We start from the raw sequence: 25,355 nt of genomic DNA, 5'->3' as shown, positions 1-25,355 counted from the left end.
ACGACTTCAAGTTTGCATGTAGACAGCAGCCTCTGTGCTAGTGATGGCCGTTTAACGGTCCTGATGTTTTAAAAATTGTTACTTTGTTTTTTATTCTTATCCGTATTCTTTTAAACTGCATTTTACTGGTTAGGGCCTCGTAAATGACACCACTGTGTATTCTGCACTGCTGTATTAGTCACATCGCCAAATACAACAGTGTAGTCTCACAGTGATCTTCACGGTCCCTTAACCAAAAACGCAGTTAAAAAGTTAAATACGGATAAGAATAAAAAAAAAATAAAAGTAACAAGAAATGTGACTAATTCAATTTGATTTGATTATGATGGCCTTGAGATAGAAGCTGTTTTTCACTCTCTCGGTCCCAGCTTTGATGCACCTGTACTGACCTCACCTTCTGGATGGTAGCGGGGTGAACAGGTAGTGGCTTGGGTGGTTGTTGTCCTTGATGATCTTTTTGGCCTTCCTGTGACATCGGGTGTTGTAGGTGTCCTGGAGGGCAGGTATTTTGCCCCTGGTGATGCGTTGTGCAGACCGTGCGAATGGTAGCTGTTGTCTGTGTGTGTTGTGCTTTTCTCTGACTTGCAAGAGCAAGCCGAAAAAACTGGCCACTTTTATTTGACTGATGTAGCTGGCAAGGTAACTGCTGTTTGACATAAAAAATAAAAAATATTCCCAGTGCTGAGTTAGTAGTGTAACTGACATGTAACATTAGCTAATGTGTTGTAAGTTTTACCCCTCTCGACTGAAGTTCTGTATGAAGTGAATGAACTAGTTTGCTAGCTGGCTACCACAGCCAGTTCAGCTCTAGCCTCTAGCTATGTCAGGTAGCAGTATCTAACAACTGTGTGTGTAAATGTTTTGTCCTGTTTCAACAGAAGTAAATGAACTTGACTAATTTTGCCCAATTGATGTACCAATAGAGCTGGCCAAAGTTGGCACCGTTAGATAGTATAAATGTACACCAAGGAAATTCTTTGTCATGCCTCATCTGAGCAGGATCAGATGATGACAGAGACACTCAGCAGGGCTCAAGCAACCAGAAAGACCAGTCCTGTGATTGCGCTGAGGTGAACTTTGCAGGTGCAACACTTTTATTCTCTCTTGTGCAGCAAACACTGAACAAGCCAGAAGCTTCAAATATTGAAACTGTTTTTTAAGGCAGTCTGACAAAAAAGTTGATTTCCAAACTGTATCAAGTGTTGATAGAGGCTTTTCCTAATGACACAAAACATGTAAAACAAAAATGTGAGGAAGACCTGGGAGACAACTGATGATAATGAATGGATACAGATATGTTGGAATGCCCAGTTATGTTCATATAATCTCAGACATAAATTGGCTGCAGTTTAAGACCATCCATATAAGATAATATGGAATATCATGGACTCAGAATGTAATTCCCTCTGCAGGAGGTGTAAAACACAAACGGGACATATTTTGCATATGTTATGCTCTTGTGAAGGCTGGCTGAATTCTGGTAGAGTATGTTACACATGTTATATGTTATTTTATCGCAGCATGTCTACAGATTCACCCTCTTCCCTATTTTTGTGTTTGCTTGTAAATGTTGATGCTGGAGACTTATCAGAAGAAACTATTGTAACCTATCATTTTATAGGAGGTTGGTGGCACCTTAATTGGTGGAGGACGGGCTCGTGTGTGGCCTGGAGGGAAATAGGTGGAACAGTATCAAATGCATGGTTTCGTGTGTTTGATGCCATTCCATTTACTCTATTCCAGCCATTATTGTGAGCCGTTGCCTCAGTAGCCGCCACTGGTTTGGATGCCTTTATATGGAATACTGTACAAATAAAAGGAGTCTGTTTTTGAAAACATGCCTACATCAGGGGTGATCCCTAGCTGCTGGGCTACTCGGTCCTGGCCCTGGGGTCTGCCATACTGTTTGTTGTCACTCTGGCCTTGGCCTAATACACCTGAATCCAGAAATGAATATTTCACTAAGATCCTAAGCTGAGTGGGGTGTGCTGGAGTTGGGAGCTGCAGGAGTGGTGGATCCCTAGGGACAGGACAGGGCAATCAGCTATATAGTGTGCACAAGTAAAAAAAAAAAAACTCTCTACAGTACTATTAGGCCTATGAATTACAGTACCTTCCATAATTATTGGGATTTTTAAAATTATTTGGCTCGATAGTCCAAGTTTGATTTTAAATCGAACAAATGACAATGAAGTTTTAAGTTCAGACTGTCAGCTTTAATTTGAGGGGTATTTTTTATCCATATTGGGTGAACGTTTAGAAATTAGGCACTTTGTTGTAAATAGTCCCCGCACATTTTCGGGGATCAAAGTATTCGGCAAATCCACTTGTATGTGCATTAAAAAAGTAGTAAAAAGTATTTGGTCCACATTCATAGCAATACACAATGACTACATCAAGCTTGAGACTCACATTTGTTGATGCATTTGCTGTTTGTTTTTGGTTGTTTCAGATTATTTTGTGTCCAGTAGAAATTAATGAAAGTAAATAATGTATTGTCATTTGAGTCACATTTATTTGTAAATAAGAATATCATATTTTTCTAAATACTTCTACATTAATGTGGATCCTACCATGATTATGGATAATCCTGAATGAATTGTGAATGATAATCAGTGAGAAGTTAGACGCACAAATCATCATACCCCCAGACATGTAACCTATCACATTACAATAACAGGAGAGGATAGCATTTTGATGGGGTATGACATTTGGCGTCTGAACTTTCTCACCACCATCAGTCGGGATTATTTAAACAGTGCCTTCGGAAAGTATTCAGACCCCTGGACTTTTTCCACATATTGTTACGTTACAGCCTTATTCTAAAATATATTCAATATTATTTTTTCATCAATCTACACACAACACCCCAAAAAGACAAAGCAAAAACAGGTTACATTAACATAAGTATTTCAGACCCTTTTACTCAGTAATTTTGTTGAAACAATTCTGCCAGCTTCGATTAGAGCATTGAGTCTTCTTGGGTATGACACTACAAGCTTAGAACACTGAATTTGTGGAGTTTCTTCCATTCTTCTCTGCAGATCCTCTCAAGCTCTGTCAATTTGGATGGGGAGCGTTCCTGTACATATTTTCAGGTTTCTCAAAGATGTTAGATTTAGGTTCAGTCTGAGGTCCTGAACGGCTCTGAGCAGGTTTTCATCAAAGGATCTCTCTGTACTTTGCTATATCTCATCTTTGCCTCGATCCTGACAAAGCTCCCACCTGCTGAAAAACATCTCCACCTCATGATGCTGCCACCACCATGCTTCACCATAGGGATGGTGCCAGGTTTCCTCCAGATGTGCCGGCTGGGCATTCAGGCCAAATCTGGTTTTCACCAGACCAGAGAATCTTGTTTCTCATGGTCTAAGAGTCTTTAGGTGCTTTTTGGCAAACTCAAAGTGGCTATCATTTGCAGGCAGTAGCTCCCGTCTGGCCACTCTACCATAAAGACCTGATTGGTGGAGTGCCAGAGATGGTTGTCCTTCTGAAGGTTCTTCAATTCCACAGAGGAACCTCCAGAGCTCTGTCAGATGAGGCCCTTCTCCCGATTGCTCAGTTTTAGCTTCCCGCTCTAGGAGAGAGACTTGGTGGTTCCAAACTTCTTCCATTTAAGAATGATGGAGAGCACGGTGTTCTTGAGGACCTTCAATGCCCCCAGATCTGTGCCTACGACACAATCCACATCTCTCTCGGAGCTCCACAGACCACAATTCTTTACGACCTCATGGCTTGGTTTTAGCTCTGACATGTACTGTCAACTGTGGGGACCTTATATATAAACAGGTGGTGACTTTCCAAATCATGTCCAATTGATTGAATTTCCACAATTATGGACTCCAATAAAGTTCTAGAAGCATCTCAAGGATGAGCAATGGGAAACAGGATACACTGAGCTCAATTTAGTCTCATAGCAAAGGATCTAGAAATGTCCTTGTTGTTGAAGAAAGCACTTTCCTTGTCCATTAAAATGACATCAAATTGATCAAATACAGTGTAAGATATTAATGTTGTAAATTACTATTGGCTGATATAGTTGCAACTGGAATATCTACATAGGCGTACCAGGCCCATTATCAACCATCACTCAATGTACGTTTGCTAGCCTTCAATCCAAGTTTATAATTTTAAGGAAGCTAACTGATTAACAGTGAAGAGTGGCAGATTTTATGGCCTTCTAGAGCAGGGTTCCTCTGTCAGTGTCTGTGCTTTTTGCCACATCTTAATCTTTTATTTGTTATTATTGTGCCAGTCTGAGATATGGCTTTTTCTTTGCAACTCTGCCTAGGCGACCAGTATCCGGAATCACCTCTTCACTGTTCAATTAGCCTTTTAAAATGAGCTTGGATTAGCTTAGTTGATTAGTTGAGACTAGTGTTTTGGGTACCATTTAATGAAGCTGACATTTGGGAGGACTTGTGAGGCATCTGTTTCTCAAACTAGACACTCTCAGTTTGCACCGGGACCTCCACTCCTTTTTCTATGCAGTTGTGCTGTTCTGTGAAGGAGTAGTACACAGCTTTGTACAAGATCTTCAGTTTGTGGCAACTTCTGCATGGAATAATGTTCATTTCTCAGAAGAAAGGTATTTGTTTCTGGCCATTTTGAGCCTGTCGAACCCACAAATGCTAATGCTCCAGATACTCAACTAGTCGAAGGCCAGATTTATTGCTTCTTTATCAGAACAACAGTTTTCAGCTGTGCTAACATAATTGCAAAAGGTTTTCTAATGATCAAATTGATCTAATGATCAATTGCCTTTTAAAATTATAAGCTTGAATTAGCTAACACAACGTGCCATTGGAACACAGGAGTGATGGTATTCCATTGAAACACTGCCATTTCCAGCTACAACAGTAATTTACAACATTAACAATGTCTACACTATATTTCTGATCAATTTGATGTTATTTTAATGGACAAAAAGGCTTTTCTTTCAAAAACAAGTTCATTTTCCAAGTGGCCCCAAACTTTTGAACAGTTGTGTATGTAAATAAAATTATTTCTGTTTTTGTTAGCCATAAATTAGCAAAAAATTCAAACAATCTTTTCGCTTTGTCATTATGGGGTGTAGATTACTGAGGATGTTTAAAAAAATGATTTTAGGCAATAGGCTGTAAGTTGTCTGAATACTTTTCGAAGGAACTGTAGTCATGGTAGCATCCACATTTATGTATGTGTTTAGAAAACATATTATATTCTTGTTTACAACAAAAATGACCCCAAAAGGTAATATTAAGATTATATAGAAATGCAGGAAATTAGCATTAAGATGCCCAAGGAAAGTCTGAGCGAGGACCCCCAAACTCCCCCGCCAGGTTATGCCCACCCCCACTTTTAAAACCAAAAGTTGTGCCCCTGGCCACATGTCCTACATATATCAGTACACTCAACAACCTAAGCATTACAAAACTTATATTAAACAAATAAGCCATTACATTTCTTGTTGACCATTCAACACTTATTGACGCTATACAAAACTCCTCTTGGTTTAGCAAGAAAGAAATGGCACCTGCTGGAAAATACAGACTTTTGGCAGAGTTGGGACTCTCCTTCACCTCTTCCTCTCTCTGTTTACTTTCAATCAACTATTGTTTCTCAGTGAAAAGCATGCTAACATTAGAAATGATATGCTACTTATCAGCAATATCAAAACAAAATGCACAGTGGCTGCATTTGTTTTGATAACCATCAATTGGGATTCCACTAACATAAATTATTTGGCTAACGACGTGCGGTTGGAGGAGTCTCATTTCATTCAAGCGCATTTTCACATACTTTCCCTCTCCTCGACTTTTTGACCTTTGTCCAAAAAGAGGCCAGAAGACGGAGGAGAGAGGACGCATGAGTTAAGCAAAATCAATTGACAAAAGCCCTAGGGTGAGTGATGGAGGCTTACAGCTACCCAGATATCCTAGGTTTGTAAAGGGAATGAAAAAGGGCAGGGGATGTGATTTAAAAAAGAAAAAATGAAATGCAACCCAGACTTCTCCCTAGACATTCCCAGAACAACTCAGCTCCACACAGAGCCAGACATTCCAGTTTTACAGGCAGGCTGGCTTCTGAAGTGCAGAGAGAATTCCTCTCTCTCTCTAATATTGAACACCCACATTCCTTCACACTGTAACAGCGGAATCAATGGTAGAAATATGCCATCATTCACAGTACTGGAGCCTACGGCATTCTCTTCCCAGGCAGTCTTGTAGGAATGGCCTACCGCTGTGGTGCTGGCTCACACTACCACTGCCCTAAATCCTCACCATTGTTTGGAAAAGAAAAAGAAACACTTTTTACAATCTTTGCATCTTTCAATGAAAGCATGGATCATTTTTGTGTCTTGAAATCCACAAAACATAAGCCATGATGACTCAAATAACGACGAGGGATGATGCTTCAATTTTCTTATCCTTTATTATCATATATAGGAAAATAGCTTTTCTGTTATTTGGAAAAATAGAACCTGTATTTTAGCAAAACATACAGTACAGTTGAGTGTGTGTATACTTTGATGATATATAGTTATTGGGAGAGAGAACCCCATGGTTAAGGTAAAGCAGGAAGGGGAACACACAACAGGACTGAATCAGAGGACTAGACCAGCCATGGACACACAGCTGGGTCAGACTTCTGAGTGGGATTGTGTGGTTGTGATCTATTCAACTAGTCACGCTCAAAGAACAAACTGTTTATAGGACCATTTGATGGTGATGATTACCAGTGATGCTGTTGATGAAGTGCTCAATTCTGAGTTGACCCATCCAAAGGCAACACAACATGTGTTTCTACCAAAGTTCTGAACCAATGTGATGTGTGGCAAATGTGAGTACAGTTCCCTCAAGGATGTTGGCCAGACTGCTACCCTGAAAAGTCCATAGTTCTCTATATGATTTCCACAAGTGCAGTAGCCTGTTGAAAAGCACCTTTTACAATTTTTTAAACTCAAACTCATAGATACAGCTTACATACCCATAAGACCCTCAGTCCTTGGCATAGCATTTATCATGCAAACCCTCCTGCTGCACCTCCCTGCTAACATACAGTAAGTGCACTTGAGAACAAAGGGCTCATCTTGATGGGGATGTGATGGGTTAACTCATTAATGTAGAGTGGGTCTCACTTAATTCATTCCTGTCTGGTTGACTGATAACCCTCAATAACATTATACAGTTCACCAAGATACGCTACATGAAGAGAATCAGCACAGACACCCTTGGATAGCTTAATATACTGACTGGGAGGGGGGAGAGGGGTGTCTCGGGATAGGAGCTCCTACATGTTCTGTACATGTAAATGTGATATTTGACGGATACAGATTGGACAAAGATCAGCTGCTCTTTTCAGGTACAGTAGGCTACTATACTGTAAATGATTAGCTTTGCTTGCTGGCCTAACATACTAACCTCTACTACTGTAAATGACTAAGCAGTACCTTACAAAATTGGTTACTTTGCATTGTAAAGCCGAGTCACTTTTGATTTTAAAGACATAGAAATAAAGTAAAATAGCTTATAGGTTCTACATCATACAGTGTGTGAGCAGATAGCACAAAAAGGTGACAAAAGTCAAATAGGACTTTAGGTTTGGCAATATATATATATATTTTTTAACTCATTCCAGTCGTTTAAGAGCATGGACCAGGAGGGCTGTGATTTCTGCTGGTTTTCACTCAGTCTCTCTTACCCTTCAATCAGCATCTGATGCAAACCTGGGAAACCAGGTGGGTGTGAGTGGATTCTTAACGAACCAGTTATTACATAATGGAACAGTGAAGTACCATGGTGAAAACCAACAGACACCAGTCTGCAGCCCCGAGGTCTTTAGTGGAGTGGGAGGAGGCACGAGGTCAGGGAAGCGGTGGTAAAACTACTGGATTGGCCCTTGTAGGGTCAGGTAGGGATGTGACTGGGACAGAAGTTTAGCACCGTGGGGAGCAGGAGGGGATATTTAAGAGATTTAGACTATTCACCTGTTCTGAGCGAATCTCTAAACTCACATATCAACACAGTACTTTCATCTGGGCTAATAGCACAGATTACAGGCTAGAATGAGCTGGGTTATTTACGGTGCATTGCCCTCTAAAACTGTTTTGAAGAGAGAGTAACTCATGAAGCAGATTCATAGAACAACAAAATATGTAGAATAGAATGTGTGACAATATAGGGTTTTAAACACAATTAAATTACATTTAAAACAGTGTTATACAGTGAGCAACTGCCTGTCACAAATTTGTCATCTGCTCAGGGTAACGAGGTGTGTGTATATGTATGGCGGGGGGGCTGAGCAGGATGCGATTTAGCCTAAAGGCCTGAAATCCGCTTTAAAGGAGAAGTTCACTTTATTTAACCAAATCTGTTTGTACACTACCATTCAAAAGTTTGGAGTCACTTAGACATTTCCTTGTTTTTGAAAGAAAAACATTTTTTGTCCATTAAAATAACATCAAATTGATCAGAAATACAGTGTCAACATTGTTAATGTTAAATTACTATTGTAGCTGGAAACGGCTGATTTTTTTATGGAATATCTACATAGGCCCCTTATCAGCAACCATCACTCCTGTGTTCCAATGGCACGTTGTGTTAGCTTATCCAAGTTTATTATTTTAAAGGGCTAATTGATCATTAGCGGGTACTATTTAATGAAGCTGACAGTTGAGGACTCCCACTCTTTCTTTCTATTCTGGCTAGAGCCCGTTTGCACTGTTCTGTGAAGGGAGTAGTACACAGCATTGTACGAGATCTTCAGTTTCTTGGCAACTTCTCGCATGGAATAGCCTTCATTTCTCAGAACAAGAATAGACTCACGAGTTTCAGAAGAAAGTGCTTTGTTTCTGGCCATTTTGAGCCTGTAATCGAATCCACAAAATGTTGATGCTCCAGATACTCAACTAGTCTAAAGAAGGCCAGTTTTATTGCGTCTTTAATCGTGACAAGATTTTTCAGCTGTGCTAACATAATTGCAAAAGGGTTTTCTAATGATTAATTAGCCTTTTAAAATTATAAACTTGGATTCGCTAACATAACGTGCCATTGGAACTCAGGAGTGATGGTTGCTGATAATGGGCCTCTGTACACCTATGTAGATATTCCATTAAAATAAAATCTGCCGTTTCCAGCTACAATAGTCATTTACAACATGAACAATGTCTACACTGTATTTCTGATCAATTTGATGTTATTTTCAAATGAAAAAAATAAATAAATGTGCTTGTCTTCTAAAACAAGGAAATGTAAGTGACCCCAAACTTCTGAACTGTAGTGTAAATAGCATGTTATAGTAGTACCCAGACACTTTTTTACAATCAATTGTTTTTGAGAAACTTACACCACCAGCGATATACTTCCTCATGCTCGTTCTGCAGTTAAACATGATCAAAGGCTCCAAAAACACCGAAATACATCATTTTAGAAACAGCAACGCTCTCAGTATAGTGATGCAGGCCTTTAGGTGTGTCATTGAGAACTTTATCCGCAACGTTATATTCCATTTTGTGCGACTCGAGCGATAATTCTCTGTGTAGCCCACAAGACTTCTCCACACGGAGAAGCAGCACATCTGCAGAGGGGAAACCGCTTCAGTCGTACAAAATTAAATATAACGTTACGGATAAAGTTTAGAATCACACAGTATCGAATGTCTGGGCACTTTTACAACATGCCATTTACATTCAAAATACAGATTTGGTTAAAATAAAGTGAACTTCTTCTTTAAGCTGAACAATCACATCCTTGAAATGGCCGTTACCTGTTGGCTCACTGTGTAGCACCAGGACAAGCCCTCATCTGCTCGGTTGCAGGGGGCGAGCGGCAGAGGCCAGTTAGGGTCACAGATCAGATTCAGTGCCTATTCCAGTCCCGGGGGGGCCTCTGGGTGCACATTTTGAGATTGTGCCCTATTATTACACAGCTGATTAAACTAACCAACTCATCATCAAGCTTTGATTATTTTAATCAGCTGTGTAGGGAAAATAAATCAGAAATTGGCGCAGGGAGCTTGCAGGATGGTTTGAAACCCTGCCCTACATTCTGGCCCAGGACTGCTTCTATAGCACCAGAGTCCTGATGATGGTACCCAGGCTCTCTGGCAAGGCCTCCCGAGGGTAGGGGCTGGGTGGATGAGTCTCATGAGTCATGTCAGCCCGTGGTGAGGTTGAGATTGTACTGAGCTGGGTTGGGCTGGGCAAGCACAGCCAGGGTAAGGTAGGGGACCAGGCTGCTCTGAATTCTGGATGCAGGTTCTTATAATTCTGCCGTCCTGGTCAAGTGCTGTAACAGGGTTAAGGGTGAGTGAAGGTGGGTGGGTGGTATCAGGATCCAGACTGGGCTGGCTGGGTCAGGCAGTGGTTCTGATGTTTTTGCCAGGCCGGGGCTGCGGTGCACCTTGGTGTGTTTGGAGAGGTGGTCGCTGCGGGCAAACTTCTTCTCACAGACACTCGTAGGCTTGACCCCGGAGTGGGAGCGCCGGTGTGAGACAGCTCATCAGAGCGAGAGAACCTACAGAGACAGAGGAGCACAGGTCAACACCCAAAGCCTGCGATAAAACAAGTTGGTGTTTTGATAATTTCTCTGAATCGGAATGTTACGGCTAAGTGTGTCAGGAGGCGGTTATTCCCACTGTTTGATAGCCCCCAGACTAAGCGCTCCAGACTCAACTCTGAGGAAATAGGAACACTAAATGGTGGGTCAAACAGTATTTACAATACACACTGAGTGTACAAAACATTAGGAACACCTTCTAATATTGAGTTGCACCCCTTATGTCCTGAGAACAGCCTTAGTTCATTGGGGCATGGACTCCACAGGGTGTCAGAAAGCATTCCACAGGAGTCAACATGCTGGCCGATGTGGACTCCAATGCTTCCACAGTTGTGTCAAGTTGAAACAGGACGTACTGGGTGGCAGACCACTCTTAATACACACGGGAAACTGTTGAGTGTGAAAAATCCAGCAGTGTTGCAGTTCTTGACACTCAAACTGGTGCGCCCTGGCACCTACTAAAATACCATGTTCAAGGCACATAAATCTTTTGTACTGTACGCCCATTCACTCCAAATGGCACACATACAAATCCATGTCTCAAGGCTTGAAAATCTTTCTTTAACCGTCTCCTCCCCTTCATCTACACTGATTGAGTGGACTTAACAAATGACATAAATAAGGGATCATAGCTTTCACCTAGATTAACCTGGTCAGTCTATGTCATGGTAAGACCAGGTGTTTCTAATGTTTGTGACTCGTGTACAAACATTCTGCTTCATCCTCCCAGCTTCCTCAATAACCTAGCAACTTCCCTTAGGAAGCTCACAAGGTGCTCATTAGAAACTGTGAGCGTGTTGTAATATCTCATATTTGCAGAGCCTCTATTGTCTTATAAAGCTCTACTCCCTACCTCCACAGACAGATATTATTTTCTTTATGCTCAGCTTTGCAAAAATAATTACAGTGGAATACTGTGTCAACATCTAACAAGGGTATAGCATGTTTTCTTGTCATCATTACACCCACTTCATTTTGAACTAGTCATTACAGGCTTTCTTCTCTCTGTTTAATTATCCTATCACATGTTAATAACTAGCCTATATGATAATGAACTAAACAAACCGAAGCTTCCTGTGTTTCTGCATGTTGACTAGCATTGTTATGATATAACCCACCTCCAGCCACAGTCAGGCCAGCTGCAGGTGTAGGGCTTCTCTCCGGTGTGTCTGCGGATGGGCCTTCAGATGGCTGCTCTTGGTGTACATCTTCTCACAGCCTGGATGAGAACGCGCACCCTCAGCGTCTCTGTAGGAGGAGGTCTGTTCCCCTTATGTGGGGCCACAGCTTTCACCACGGCCCCTCCACTGTGACCCCAACCACCGTTGCCCCAGCAACCCCGGCAATCCTCGCGGTGATCGGTAGAGGGGCAATCTTCCGCGTACTTCTGGTCTGGAACTCCAGCGTCCATGCTGGCTCGTTGAAAGGGTGGCTGGGGCAGAGGGCACCTGTGAGAGCAAGCAGGGTAAAGTTCTGCCCTCCGTGGAGCCCCCAAGACCAGGTGGGCCAGTCTCAGCCACTGGACGGCCCAGGAGTAAGAAGAGCCTGTCTGGGAGGCTGGGCCAGGGCAGCGACTGGACCTGGAGTACCAAGGGTGCTCCCAGGAGCACTGAGGGGGTTGGAGGAGGATGGGGAGGGGCACCTGGGCTGCTGGGCTGTGGTGTGAGGATGTTGGGGTTTGTGGGTTGGGGGTGACAGGGCAGCACTGGTCCTGGGTCACTTTGTCCTCCTGGGGAGGGAGAGAGTATGTTCAATGGAGCTGGAAGGGGAGGGAGCAGGCTCCTCCATGGGTTCACTAGAGAAGACCCCCTCTCTCACTAGCTCCATCTTCTCTGAGAACTCTCGATGTCCTCAAGGGTGGGAGAGGAAGGGCGAGGGCAGACGGGGACTGAAGTCAGGCAGCCTGGGGTCCTGCAGCATGCCTTCTTCTCGCTTCTCCTATCCAAAAGCTCTATGGGGGTAAAATCATCCTCCTCCTCTTCCTCCTCTCCAGGGCTGAGCTGGCCGAGCACCAATGTCAGCATCTGGAGGGCTGTAACCGGAGGCAAAAGCTATCCCCCTCACTCCTCCCCTCTTGCCCTCTCCCTCCTCAAGCTCCAGGAGATCAGACGAACACTGTCCCCTAAAGAGGGTCATTATCAGAGACCAGCGCTCTGCTGCATGTAACATTTCCATTGATACAGTCAGATACACAGGAAAATTAGCTGAGCAGAGAACCACGCTTCTCACTACACCTGCACAGAAAATGTGAGGGATAGCGTAGTTAAAAATGTGAACAGTTAAACATGAATAAGAATGCAATATTTTAATACTGATATGCTGTTTAGGAAAGTTGCACCTAGCTGTATTTGAAGGAACAGCGGAAAATGTGGAATGGTCAATGAAATGCGAGTGCAAGGTGAGAGGATGTGTCAACCAAGGTGGTGTGTGAAAACAGCAAACGTGTATCTTTTGGATTTGAAAGATTCTTTCTCGCTTATACTAACGTTAAGTTCAAAGGTGGGGCCGGCTGTAAAATATGTATACCCCCATTAGTTCTCCAAGGAAAACTAAAATGACAAACGGGGCTGAAAGCTAACAATCAACAAATGATTAGGCCAAACATCTAATCCCGAATGGTATCAGACCTAAACACATGTGCTAAACAGAGCAAATATATATCATCAAATTAAAAATAATAAACCTAATGTGTCATTTGATTTCATTAATTCGACCATCATAACAATAAAAAAGCAACACGCGGGATAATTAAATGGATACATTGTGCACAATGACGCCTCGAGCGTAAACACTTCCACATGACGCCCATATGGGTCTCGGGCGCTAAACAACATGGTGCAGGACTGTAATAAGTGCGTAATTACACCAAAGTGAATCATGTTATACAATCGATAAACGTTATTCGGCGTCAGCAAACAGTATTATTTAAAACTTCAACTGCTTTTAAACTCAGCGCATGGGCAGGCGAGGCGCATGGCAAGCCACCTGACTGCAACAGCCAGACAGAATTCACGGATCTCAAGTTCGGAGGGTTCTATAAATACAAATCTAAGCATCCAGCCCAAACGAAAATAACAACTAACATTAGTAATGGCGAACTTACCGTCTAGTATCATGTAATATATTACGAGCTTTCGAAATACACCGTCCTCGAAGTTTTGTCCGTCGTGTTATTGTTGCAGAGAGATCCGTCATTGCCAAGGCTCCATGTTGGCATTCTTTATGAGCCTGTCACATGACTGCATTTCTGTACGCTCAGAGGCAAGGATCCAATTCCGGCTGTTTGGTTGGCTAAGGTTACGGAGGCTCGCCCTAAAACAAGAGATTTAATTGGTTTCCGCTTGATGGACGCTGTTTTTCCCCCAATATTTTGGAAACGTCATTAATCTAGGCCGACTGTCCCTATGGCACCGGGAAAATTTGAATTAACGCCACCACAGTTATGTATCAGTGTTTTCAAAATGATATCGTACATACAACGTGGCTCATTCAGAAACCATGTCATGAACTGACAAGATGATAGAGTTTTGAACTGCAGCAGTGGTACGATGGACATTTTGTTAAATTATAGCATATGCATTGCTTAATTAGGATGAAGAATTATAGCCTTTTTCATGGTTAACCAAATGTTGGAGTGTCTGTCAGCCCTGGGCGGAGAGCACATGTATAAACATTAGACTCAGACTGGTCTCATAGACTAGACATAACATAGTTAATGTAAATCCGGGATACTCAAATTATTATATGTCACGTTTGGTATGGTTACATAAGTTAGAAGGTTACTTAGGTATAAAGGAAAGGAGGGTGGTTGGTCGGTGTGAGTGGGTGGGTGTATGAAGCAAATATCTAGCAACCGTCGGGGTGGTTGGGGGTGTATAAAGCGAATGACTAGCATGCCAAAGATTGCATGTTCAAATCTCATCACAGACAATTTGAGCATTTAGCTAATTAGCAACTTTGCAGCATTCACGCAAAACTGAAAGCGCAAAACCACTGCTTTTAATCATGGCAAAGGCGACCGGAAACATGACCGAGTACAAACAGTGTAGCTATTCCCTCCACAAGGCAATCAAACAAGCTAAGCATCTATATAGAGACAAAGTAGAGTTGCAATTCAAGGGCTCAGACACAAGACATATGTGGCAGGGTCTACAGTCAATCATGGATTACAAAAGAAAACCAGCCCGTGTGGACACCGACGTCTTGCTCTGAACAACCTAAGCAACTTCTTTGCTTGCTTTGAGGACAACACAGTGCCACTGACACGGCCCACTACCAAAACCTCCGGGTTCTCCTTCACCACAGCCAACGTGAGTGAAACATTTAAATGTGTTAACCCTCTCAAGGCTGCCGGCCCAGACGGCATCCCTAGCCGAGTCCTCAAGAGCATGCAGACCAGCTGGCTGGTGTGTTTATGGACATATTCAATCAATCCCTATCCCAGTCTGCTGTTCCCACATACTTCAAGAGGGCCACATTTGTTCCTGTTCCCAAGAAAGCTAAGTTAACTGAGCTAAATGACTATCGCCCCGTAGCACTCACTTTCGTCATCATGAAGTGCATTGAGAGACTAGTCAAGTGCCATATCACCTCCACCCTACCTGACACCCTAGACCCACTCCAATTTGCTTACTGCCCCAATAGGTCCACAGACGACGCAATCGCAATAGTACCCTCCAAACTCATCATTAAGCTCGAGACCCTGGGTCTGAACCGCCCTGTGCAACTGGGTCCTGGACTTTCCTGACGGGCCGCCCCCAGGTGGTGAGGGTAGGAAACAACATCTCCACCCATGAATCCTCAACACTGGGACCCCATTGGGTGAATTCTCAGCCCTCTCCTGTACTCCCTGTTCACCCATGACTGCTTGGCCTTGGACGCATCAACTCAATCATCAAGTTAGCAGACAACACTACAGTGGTGGGCTTGATTTCCAACAACGAAGAGACGGCCTACAGGGAGGAGGAGGGCCCTCGGAGTGTGGAAAATAACCCTGACACTCAACGTCAACAAAACAAAGGAGATGATCATGGACTTCAGAAACAGCAGAGGGAGCACCCCTCTATCCACATCAACGGGACAGTAGTGGAGAATGTGGAACGTTTTAGGTTCCTCGGCGTACACATCACAGACAAACTGAAATGGTCCACCCACACAGACAGCGTGGTGTAGAAGGAGCAACAGCGCTTCTTCAACCTCAGGAGGCTGAAGATATTCGGCTTGTCACCGAAAACACTCACAAACTTTTACAGATGCACAATCGAGAGCATCCTGTCGGGCTGTATAATCAACTGGCACGGCAGCTGCTCTGCCCACAACCGTAGGCTCTCAGAGGGTAATGAGGTCTACACAACGCATCACCGGGTGCAAAATACCTGCTCTCCAGGACACCTACAGCACCCGATGTCTCAGGAAGGCCAAAATATCCAAGGACAACAACCCACCCAAGCCACTGCCTGTTCACCGTTATCATCCAGAAGGCGAGGTCAGTACAGGTGCATCAAAGCTGGGACCAAGAGAGGGAAAAACAGCTTCTATCTGAAGGCCATCAGACTATTAAACAGCCATCACTAAAATTGAGTGGCTGCTGCCAAAATAATGACTCAAATCTCTAGCCACTTTAATGATTAAAAATTGGATGTAATAAATGCATCACTAGTCACTTTAAACAATGCCACTTTATATAATGTTTACATGGCCTTCATTACTCATCTCATATGTATATACTGTACTCTATACCATCTTGCCTATCCACATCCATCGCTCATCCATATATTTATTTGTACATATTCTTATTCATTCCTTTACACTTGTGTGTATACGGTTGTTGTGAAATTGTTAGATTACTTGTTAGATATTACTGCACGGTCGAACTAGAAGCACAAACATTTCGCTACACTCGCATTAACATCTGCTAACCATGTATGTGACCAAAACATTTGATTTGATTAGCGCTAGCTAATGTTAGCATTAGTCACCCTAGCTAACGTTAGCCGCAACAAATTGGAATTCATAACATATCATAATTTTTTCTATTCGTAACATATTTTACTTTTTCAAATCCCTAGCAAATTGTACAAAGTACAATTGAACATATCTAACTGTAATTCATAACATATCATATGAAATGGATGATGGACATCCACAAATTAATACATACCGTATCAAACATAACAGATCATACTAACGGATTTACTTACAGAATAATATGAAATGCACTGAGACCACATTGCAGGACAAGAGCCTACTTCCGTTATCATGTTTGGAGTGTTTTAGCGATACAACGGGGATCTCTGCTGGAGATTCAGGATATTGGCCACAATGATCCAGTCTGCTGTGTTTTTAATCCCTTCATTGTGTTGGTCTGGATTTGGGGTGTAATCTGATTCCAGCCGAGTCCTTATGAATAACTTCTGTATCAAACATAACGGACAATCAAACTCAAATAATTTAGTTTACATATGAAAACGAATGTTTGATGTTTAAAATATTTTATTCACAAGATAAAAGGAAGGAGAGAGAAGCTTGCAAATAAAAATGAAATTATGTAAGGCACTACAACCTGCTATTACTTTGTGTAACAACTTAACCTTTCCCTTGATACAATTACAAACGGTTTAAAACCATAAAATAAATAAAACAATCCAATATATTATCAAAAACGTTTGAGCCTTGGTAAAATTCAATTGATTGGACATGTTTTGGAAAGGCACACCCTGTCTATATAAGGTCCCACAGTTGACAGTGCATGTCAGAGCAAATACCAAGCCATGAGGTCGAAGCAATTGTCCGTGAGCTCCGCGACAGGATTGTGTCGTGGCACAGATCTGGGGAAGAGTACCAAAACATTTCTGCAGCATTGAAGGTCCCCAAGAACACGATGGCCTCCATCATTCAGGAAGAAGTTTGGAACCACCAAGACTCTTCTTAGAGTTGGCAGCCCAGCCAAACTGAACAATCGGGGAGAAGGGCCTTGGTCAGGGAGGTGACCAAAAACCCTATGGTCACTCTGACTGAGCTCTAGAGTTCCTCTGTGGAGATGGGGAGAACCTTCAAGAAGGACAGTCATCTCTGCAGCATCAATCAATTGGGCCTTTATGGCAGAGTGGCCAGACAGAAGCCACTCCTCAGTAAAGGCACATGACAGCCCGCTTTGCCAAAGGCACAAAAAGACTCTCAGACCATGAGAAACAAGATTATCTTTGGCCTGATTTCCAAGCACCATGTCTAGAGGAAACCTGGCACCATCCCTACAGTGAAGCATCGTGGTGGCAGCATCATGCTGTGGGGATGTTTTTCAGCTGCAGGGACTGGGAGACTAGTCAGGATCAAGGCAAAGATGAACGTAGCAAAGTACAGAGATATCCTCGATGAAAAACTGTTCCAGAGCACACAGGGCCTCAGACTGGGGCAAAGGTTCACCTTCCAACAGGACAACAACCTAAGCACACAGCCAAGACAACGCAGGAGTGGCTTAGGGACAAGTCCCTGAAATCCTTGAATGGCCCAGCCAGAGCCCAGACTTGAACCAGATCGAACATCTCTGGAGAGACTTGAAAAAGCTGTGCAGCAACACTCCCCGTCAAACTGACAGAGCTTGAGGGGATCTGCAGAGAAGAACGAGAACTCCCAAATACAGGTGTGCCAAGCTTGTAGCGTCATACCCAGGAAGACTCATGGCTGTAATCGCTGCCAAAGGTGCTTCAACAAAGTACTGAAAGGGTCTGAATCCTGTGATATTTCAGTGTTTTATTGATATCACTCGAATCAGTGTAGATGAAGGGGAGGAGATAGGTTAAAGAAGGATTTTTTAAGCCTTGAGACATGGATTGTGTACGTGCGCCATTCAGAGGGTGAATGGGCAAGACAGAAAATGTAAGTGCCTTTGAACGGGTATGGTAGTAGATGCTAGGTACACCCGGTTTGTATCAGGAACTGCAGCGCTGGGTTTTCACGCTCAACAGTTTCCTGTTTGTATAAAGAATAGTCCCCACCCCAACGACATCGAGCCAACTTGATACAACTGTGGGAAAGAAGCATTGGAGTCAACATGGACCAGCATGCCTGTGGAAAGATGGACCAGAATCTATGTGGAAAGCTTTTGACGCCTTGTAGAGTTCATGCCCTGATGGATTGAGGCTGTCCTGAGGCAAAGGGGGTTGAGGGGTGGCAGGGTTCAACTTAATATTAGGAAGGTGTTCTTAATGTTTTGTACACTCAGTTTAGGTTAGTATTGAATCTACTGGTTATTAACCCGCAAATCACCAGGTCCTGGGAAAACGCTTCTCTCTCCTTCCCCCAGGGAATGGAAGTAATGGATCTAAAATGACAGACAAAAATTGAGAGGCAGTTATCCCATCATCCTGAATACTGTGATTTACAACAGATTGCTGTGGGAAGTTCTTGGAACATTTTCAAAGATTAAGATATATACCATCTCTTTTATGTCTTGTGATGGCCTCTTTCAGACTCTTGCAAGGTCCTCTACCTCCTCCTTGGTCCTACAAGATCTATGCAGGACTCCGCTTTTTGCAGGTCTTGCACTCCAGCTGCTAGGCAGCTGTCGTTGAATTGCCAGTAGTTCCACTTGGTTCTAGATTATTGTTTCCAGCTTCATCAGCACGGTTGTTTGGAATACTGTAATAACTTTATGTCAAGTACAAAGGGTATAGTTAACAGTAAATTCATTTAAATGTTTTCTATTCTTAGTGAATAATAACCACAGCATAACATCACCAAAATACACTACGAAATTTGGCTTTGATCTGTGATTATCCAAGTTAAATAGTGTCCATGATACTTTTATGCAGTAGGTCTTAACATACAAACATATCGGGAACTCATACGAATAAAAGGTAGAATCTTGGGCATCCCGAGTGGTGCAGCGAACTCAGGCACTGCATCGCAGTCTTGGGGCGTCACTAAAGCCTGGGGTTCAATCCCAGACTGTGTCACAACCAGCCGTGACCAGGAGTCTCATAGGGAGGCGCACAATTGATCCAGCATTGTCCAAGTTAGGGGAGGGTTTGGCCGGGGTGCCTTACCTGGCTCATTGCGCTCTAGCGACTCGTGCAGGCTGGGCGCCTGCAGTTTGACTTCGGTCGTCAGTTGAGCAGTGTTTCCTCCTGACATTGGTGCTTCTGGGTTAACTTGTTATGGCTGCAATCCCAATACCGGGATCGATATAACAACTACCAGTGAAAATAGAGGGCACCAAATTCAAACCACAGAAATCTCATAATTACACTTCCCTAAAACATACATGTGTCTAATATCATTTAAAGCTATTCTCGTTGTTAATCCCACCACAGTGTCCGATTTCAAATAGGCTTTTCAGCGAAAGCACTACAAACGATTTTGTTAGGTCTCCACCAAACCACAATAAGCACAGCCATTTTCCAGCAAAATATAGCATTCACAAAAAGCAGAAATAAAGATAAAATTAATCACTAACCTTGAATTATCTTCATCAGATGACACTCATAGGACTTCATGTTACACAATACATGCATGTTGTTTGATAAAGTTTACATTGGCGCTTTAGGATTCACTAGTTCCAAAAACATCAAGTGATTTTGCATAGCCACATTGTTTCAACAGAAATACTCATCATAAGATGTTAATACAAGTTATACACATGGAATTATAGATATACCTCTCCTTAATGCAACCGCTGTGTCAGATTTCAGATTTACGGAAAAAGCAACCCATGCAATAATCTGAGACGGCACTCAGAACAGTAGCCAAATTAGCCTCCATGTTGGAGTCAACAGAAACCTGAAAAATACATGATAAATGTTTCCTTACCTTTGATGAACTTCATCAGAATGCAATCCTAGAAATCCAAGGTCCACAATAAATGCTTGATTTGATCGAAAATGTCTGTTATTTTTGTCCAATTAGCTACTTTGGTTAGCGTGTTTGGTAAACAATTCCAAAGTCACAAAACGCGTCCACAATAACGCGACGATATGTCATATAGTTCGTAATAGTCAGTAGAAACATGTCAAACGATGTACTTAATCAATCTTTAGAATGTTGTTTACATATATCTTGAATAACGTTCCAAACAGAGAATTAGAATGACTTCAGATGAGCGGTGGAACACAAGTCCTTCCCCTGTGAACGCGCCTGGTGAAACATGGTCCACTCATGGCAGTGGTGATGATTTCCTGTCTCATTCGACCCCCCTTCACATTAGAGTCATCAGACAAAGTTCTATTGACTGTTGACATCTAGTGGAAGGCGTGAAGTGAAGTGAAAACTCATCCATATCTCGCTGTAATTTCAATGAGAGCTTGGTTGAAAATCTGCCACCTCCAGAAAAAAAAATCAGGAAGTGGAATTTCTCAGGTTTTTGCCTGCTATATGAGTTCTGTTATACTCACAGACATAATTCAAACAGTTTTAGAAACTTCAGAGTGTTTTCTATCAAATTCTAATAATAATATGCAAATATTAGCAACTATGACTGAGGATCAGGCTGTTTGATATGGGCACCTTTCATCCAAGCTGGATGTCATAAGGTGAACGCACCAATTTGTAAGTCGCTCTGGATAAGAGCGTCTGCTAAATGACTTAAATGTAATGTAAATGTAATACTGCCCCTGCAGCCATAAGAGTTAAGCGAGAGGGTGTTAGAAGTGCAGCTTGGCGGGTCATGTTTCGACGGATGACTCGATCCTTGCCTCCCGAGCCCGTTGGCGAGTTGCAGCGATGAGACAAGATCACGAAAAAGGGGGGTAAAATTCCACCCTCTGGAGAGATCTGTGGTTGCAGGTGGTGCAGTTGCCATACCAGGTGGTGATACAGCCCAACAGTATGCTCTCAATTGTACATCTGTAAAAGTTCGTATGGGTCTTAGGGACCAAGACAAATTTCTTCAGCCTCCTAAGGTTGAGAAGCGCTGTTGTGCCTTCTTCACCACACTGTCGGTGTGGGTGGACCATTTCAGATTATCATTGATGTATATGCCGAGAAACTTGAACGTTTTCACCTTTTCCACTGCGGTTCCGTCGATCTGAATAGCGGCCTGCTCTCTCGGTTGTCTCCTTCATTTTGTTGACGTTGAGGTAGAGGTAATTTTCCTGACACCACTACACCAGGGCCATCACCTCCTCCCTGTAGGCTGTCTCGTCATTGCTAATCAGGCCTATTACTGTTGTGTCGTCTGCAAACTTGATGATTGAGTTGGAGGCATGAGTGGCCACTCTCTCATCGGTTAACAGGGAGTACAGGAGGGGGCTGAGCACGCACCCTTGTGAGGCCCCTGTGTTGAGGATCAGTGTAGTGGAGGTGTTGTCCTACCTTCACCACCTGAGGGTGGCCTGTCAGGAAGTCCAGGACCCAGTTGCAGAGAACGGGGTTCAGACCCAGGGCCCCAAACTTAATGATGAGCTTGGAGGGTACTATGCTGTTGAAGGCTGAGCTATAATCAATGAACAGCATTCTTACATAGGTATTCCTCTTGTCCAGATGGGAGAGGGCAGTGTGCAGTGCAATGGCGATTGCATCATCTGTGGATCTATTGGGCGGTATGCAAATTGAAGTGGGTCTAAGGGCAGGCCTGGGCAACTCCAGTCCTCGGGGGCCTGATTGGTGTCACACTTTTGCTAGCCCCAGCTAACACACCTGACTCCAATGATCAACTAATCATGATATTCAGTTTAGAATGCAATTAGTTTAAATCAGCTGGGTTTGCTAGCGATGGGGAAAAGCATGACATCAATCAGGCCCCTGAGGACTGGAATACCCAGGCCTGGCTCTAGGCTGTCAGGTAAGGTGGAGGTGTTATGATCCTTAACTAGCCTCTCAAAGCACTTCATGATGACACAAGTGAGTGCTACAGAGCGATAGTCATTTAGTTCAGTTATCTTTGCCTTCTTGGGTATAGAAACAATGGTGGACACCTTGAAGCAAGTGGGGACAGCAGAATGCAATAGGGAGAGATTGAATATGTCCGTAAACACTCCAGCCCGCTGGTCTGTGGATTCTCTGAGGACGTGGCTAGGGATGCCATCTGGACCTGCAGCCTTGCGAGGGTTAACACGCTTAAATGTCTTACTTACATTGGCCATGGAGAACGAGAGCCCACAGTCCTTGGGAGCGGACCATGTTGGTGGCACTGTGCTATCCTCAAAGCGGGCAAAGGTGTTTAGCTTGTCCGGGAGCAAGACGTCGGTGTCTGCGACTTGGCTGATTTCCTTGTAATCCGTGATTGTCTGTAGACCCTGCCACATACATCTCTTGTCTGAGCCGTTGAATTGCAACTCCATTTTGTCTCTGTACTAAAGTTTTGCCTGTTTGATGGCCTTACAGAGGGAATGATTACACTATTTGTATCTGACCATATTTCCAGTCACCTTTGCCGTGGTTAAATGCAGTGGTTCGTGTTTTCATTTTTGCACGAGTGCTGCCATCTATCCACGTTTTTTGGTTTGGGTAGGTTTTAATAGTCACAGTGGACACAACATCCCTATACACTTCCTGATGAACTCAGTCACTGTGTCTGTGTATACGTCAATGTTATTCTCTGAGGCAACCCAGAACATATCCTAGTCCATGTGATTGAAACAATCTTGAAGCATGGATTCTAAATATACCTTAGCAAGGGTACTTCCTGTTTGAGTTTCTTCCTATAGGAAGGAGGAGCAGAATGGAGTTGTGATCTGATTTACCGAAGAGAGGGCGGTGGAGGGCCTTGTAGCTGTCCTGGAAGGAGAGTAACAATGTTTGAGAGTTTTTGTAGTGCGAGTGCTACAGGCAATGTCTTGAAAGAACTTCGGTAGTGTTTTCCCCAAATTTGCTTTGCTTTGTTAAAATCCCCAGTTACCTTAAATCAGGATACATGGTTTCAGTGTAGTTCCTTGAGGACCGTTGTGGAATCGGCTTGAGGGGGAATACACACGGCTGTGACTATAACCAAAGAGAATTCTCTTGGTAGGTAATACGGTCGACATTTTATCGTGAGATATTCGGGTGAACAAAGGAGTTCCTGTAGATTATCACAATCACACCATGAGTAGTTGATCATGAAACATACACCACCGCCTTTCTTCTTCCCAGAGAGTTCCATATTCCTGTCTGCACAATGTACTGAGAACCCATCTGTCTGTATGCACGGGGACAGTATATCCAGAGAGAGCCATTACTCTGTGAAATAAAAAATGTTCTGGGTTAAAAACTTCAAAGTTGCTTAGGAGCTAGAAGCAAAGCTACCATGTCTTTCAGCGCCATCTTCAGTTTGAGTGCTCATCTTCAGTTGGAGTGCTGAATGAACACTTCAGGAGAAAGTACAGATTAATGGAACAAAGGCATTTTGGAGTCGACACAGACTCCTGACTATCAAATTTCACAATTTGAATTTTTTTAAGTGCCAGGTTTAGAATACTGTAGCTGATGTACTTTGTGATCTTGGATGTGCTGCCATTAATTATTTCTCTCTCTTGTAACTATTATCTAAGGGACAGAGATGTGCTCGAGACCACCCGGTTTGTTTCTCATTCATCAATGCCCTCCCTTCCTTTGACCTGACTTCAACTTTATCCACACAGCATCTCCTGCCCTGTCGGCACCATTGAGAGCATCTTGAATGGCTGCATCACCGCTTGGTATGGCAACTGCTCGCATCTGACAGCAAGGCACTACAGAGGGTAGTGCATACGGCTCAGTACATCACTGGGGGCACGAGCTCCCTGTCATCCAGGACCTCTATACCAGGCGGTGTCAGAGGAAGACTCCAGCCATCCAAGTTACAGTCTGTTCTCTCTCTGCTTCTGCACGGTAAGCAATCAATCAATCAAATGTATTTATAAAGCCCTTCTTACGTCATCTGATGTCACAAAGTGCTATACAGAAACCCAGCATAAAACCCCAAACAGCAAGCAATGGAGGTGTAGAAGCCCTGTTGCTAGGAAAAAATCACTAGAAAGGCCAGAACTTAGAAAGAAACCTAGAGGAACCAGGCTATGAGGGGTGGCCAGTCCTCTTCTGGCTGTGCCAGGTGGAGATTATAACAGAACATGGCCAAGATGTTCAAATATTCATAGATGACCAGCAGGGTCAAATAATAATAATCACAGTGGTTGTTGAGGGTGCAACAGGTCAGCACATCAGGAGTACATATCAGTTGGCTTTTCATAGCCGATCATTCAGAGTATCTCTACTGCTCCTGCTGTCTCTAGAGAGTTGAAAACAACAGGTCTGGGACAGGTAGCACGTCCGGTGAACAGGTCAGAGTTCCATAGCCGCAGGCAGAACAGTTGAAATTGGAGCATCAGCACGGCCAGGTGGACTGGGGACAGCAAGGAGTCATCAGGCCAGGTAGTCGTGAGGCATGGCCCTAGGGCTCAGGTCCTCTGAGAGAGAGAAAGATAGACAGAGAGAAAGAATTAGAGAGAGCATACTTAAATTCACACAGGACACCGGATAAGACAGGAGAAATACTCCAGATATAACAGACTGACCCTAGCCCCGACACATAAACTACTGCAGCATAAACACTGGAGGCTGAGACAGGAAGGGTCGGGAGACACCGTGGCCCTGTCCGACGATACCCCCGGACAGGGCCAAACAGTTAGGATATAACCCCACCCACTTTGTCAAAGCACAGCCCCCACACCACTAGAGGGATATCTTTAGCCACCAAATCAAATCAAATCAAATTGTATTTGTCACATACACATGGTTAGCAGATGTTAATGCGAGTGTAGCGAAATGCTTGTGCTTCTAGTTCCGACAATGCAGTAATAACCAACAAGTAATCTAACTAACAATTCCTAAACTACTGTCTTATACACAGTGTAAGGGGATAAAGAA

The 25,355-nt window shown here is 43.3% G+C and overlaps 1 pseudogene; it reads right to left on the bottom strand.

Moving 5' to 3' along the window:
- Window positions 1-1,969: 1,969 nt before the first annotated feature.
- LOC135572916 (Krueppel-like factor 15) lies at window positions 1,970-19,670 on the bottom strand (annotated as a pseudogene).
- Window positions 19,671-25,355: the final 5,685 nt, after the last annotated feature.

Source organism: Oncorhynchus nerka, linkage group LG2, assembly GCF_034236695.1.
Source record: "Oncorhynchus nerka isolate Pitt River linkage group LG2, Oner_Uvic_2.0, whole genome shotgun sequence".
In the NCBI taxonomy this organism is placed as follows: Eukaryota; Metazoa; Chordata; class Actinopteri; order Salmoniformes; family Salmonidae; genus Oncorhynchus; species Oncorhynchus nerka.
This window is presented reverse-complemented; position numbering and strand designations above follow the sequence as displayed.